Here is a 3,109-nt window from a genome sequence, read left to right on the forward strand (position 1 = left end):
ATATATATATATATATTGGTAAAACTAAAATTAAGTGCGTCTAAGCGGTTATGTGCGAGCGCCTTTTATCCGCGTGCGCGCGGGCAAGATTTTACTTGATTCTATAATAGGACGAAAGTACCCCGTTCGTTTCTGCACGATTATGCAAAGGGACACTCTGGAGCCCCAGCTGCAGTCTAATTCAATTAACCCTCTTCCACAATCGCGAAGCGTATGATATTAATTTATTTTTTTTAGTACTTACACGCAACCGTATGAAAGTAAAAGAACATCAAGGTAAAATAATTAGCCACGTTATGTAAGGAATATTATGTTGTTAAATTTGTATCTATCAAATAAATTATAGCAATTTTTTATCAGTTATTGTAAAAATATGAAAAGATAAATTTATAAATAAAAGTCTATATAAATATTTAAGATTTGTCGATATAACATTCGAGCACATTGAGAACCTACGGCAGCAGTGAAACAAGCCATAAAATCCTGAGACCGATATATTACCACGGTCAACATATTCTAGTGGTCAATTGCGGATTCTTATACATAGAATCCAAATCAACTGGGATATCTTGCTCTATTGTTTGCTGGGTAATCTTTTGTTTTCTTCTTCCCCTAATTCAATTTTCACGACTAATTTTTACTTATTAGACAACGTTTGTCGAAATCAAACGGAAACAATGTTGAGCAATTAATGTGTGCTTGCATCAAAATGTATCATATAATCAATTAGCTGTGTAATAAATATCAAATTATGTCGGCAGTAAAATAGTATGCAGTATTGTTACAAAACAACAATACCGCGTGAAATCCTTTTGTCATGAGAATCAGAGACAGAGGCACTTGTGGAGCAGAGAAGACGATAAAAGAGAAAACAGAGGAGGAGCGAGATCGCCGTTAAGAGCCAGGACAATGCGTGGCCAGGCTAAATTGGGCGGTTGCGCCCTTGACGCGTAAGGGGCTCGTGGAATTTTATTCCCTGTGGAAACAGAGGGAAGGTGTGCACACTCGACTAGGCTTAGAAACCATAAAAGTAAGTGGTATAGATTTGAAATGGCGCGAGGTTGCTCGGACCGAAGAAGCGAGCGCGTGAGGGAGCGTGTGGGCAGCAAACGGGGGAAGGTTTGCTGCTGGAGGGTTGTTACGAGCGGTGCGTTCAATTAACGGTGGCCAACGTTCGGTCCATACCGTACCACTGGTCACGGGGGTAGTTAATGCTAGAAGCATACCTACTTACCTACGGCAGTTTCTTTTTACGACCGATCTACCATCGTTGCAGGGAAAGAGAGGACGCAGTTTCTCGCTAATTGGTATCGAACTATTATTCTCGTTCATTAACGACGCCGGTGACGCCCGACGCTCAACGATCTTCAGCCAGTATTATAGTACCTATCGCCTTCGCCACAGAATTCGTGCGAATGAGAAAAGTCTGTCGCAGACCACAAGTACTTTATTATCGATCGAACAGCGCGGGTACTCGTACTCTACCCATGATATATCTTATAAATAAGACCATCCATTCAACGCAACAATACAATCGTATGATTTTGATTTCAGTTGAGCATCTATATATAAAATACGTAATCGTAATCTACACGTATATATAAATACATGGCGGAGAGAGAATATAATGTAACATGGAGATAATAAAGCGCTTCATAAATTCCCGAGTTCCTCGCAATTTTACGAAGTTCACATAATTTACGTGCGAGAGAACTCCGCGATCGTCCGCGCGAGTTATCCGAAATAAATCATCCGCGTGCGCGTGCGCGTCCGTCCCAAGCCAAACAAATTTAGGTACGATCGACGGTATCGCGAGACACCCGGAGAAAAGCCCCGGCATATTACCACCCTCGTCGAATGGGGCGGGCCGGAGCTACTCGGAAGATAGTAACTCGCGATCAGGTGGCGGGCTGCCTGCGCGCCTTTCCTCCCTTATAAATCTCCGCAGCACGCGATGATCGAAAAATATTACAAGAATATATCAGCACCCGTCGGCACCCCCGGCATCCGCGCCCCTTCGAACCCGTGTGCACGCTTCCCCTCTCATACCACCACGTTCGCCATCTCACCACGGTGGGACGATGTTTTCGCGCGATCCCGCACGTTAGGACGAGGAGAATTATATGGAGGCGTGAGACGTAACGTCTATATCCCCGAGACAATGATATGTGAGAACGATATGTACCCCACTAACGCGACGTTGCAGCTCGAAGCTGCGAATCGTGCTGATAACCGATTTTGCGTCAACTTACGGTACGTCTTATAATCCCTGGAGAATTGAAATTAAATCTGACGCGTTAACGTCTTAATCATAAACTAAATTTTCAATAAACGTCTTTCTCACTTTGAATAAACTTCTGAAAACGACTCGTGTCTAATTGCTATGAATTTTGGCGGAAATACTACAAATGGTATCAAATAAATGCCCTTAAATGGATTTCCATTGAAAAAAATTAATTTAATGTCAAAAATTATTTAGCGAGATCGAACGATAATCGCGTTGATTTACTCGCAAACATAAGAGCTCTTCTTGTTTTTTTTTTTTATTTAGTAATATTGTTTGTTCTCAATATTGAATATAAATCTTCCAACCCCCCAATAAAGGTTTGGTTGCGATTACAAGCAACGTAAAGAAGCACCCTGTTAATCCATAGCTCCTGAAGCAATTACTGGACGCAAGATTTGTACGTCGTAAGATCGAATGAGCCTCTGGGTAACAACTGACCAAACGATTCGACAATTTACCCTCGGAAGGACCGTTCGATTAAATGTACAACATCCTGATACAACCTTTGGGACACTCTCTTCATCAATGAAGTTGCAGGGATTCTCATATCATCACTTTACGTAGAGAAAATATCTCATTGTAACCCAGTTTTTTTCATTAACTGATGGTTTAGACTTAACCTCTCTTTAACTTGATAATAATGTGTGTAAAAATTATCTTCCATATATAATGTTCCATATAAAAAATTTTCCAGCTATGATTAATCAGTAAACTAATGGTATTATAATGTGATAATTTTAAAAGTTATTATTTACTACAAAACCATCAGTTTAGTGATTAACTACAGACAGAAAAATACAATTTTTTACATTAACGTCAAGT

The sequence above is a fragment of the Trachymyrmex septentrionalis genome, unplaced genomic scaffold (assembly GCF_001594115.1).
Source record: "Trachymyrmex septentrionalis isolate Tsep2-gDNA-1 unplaced genomic scaffold, Tsep1.0 scaffold14, whole genome shotgun sequence".
In the NCBI taxonomy this organism is placed as follows: domain Eukaryota; kingdom Metazoa; phylum Arthropoda; class Insecta; order Hymenoptera; family Formicidae; genus Trachymyrmex; species Trachymyrmex septentrionalis.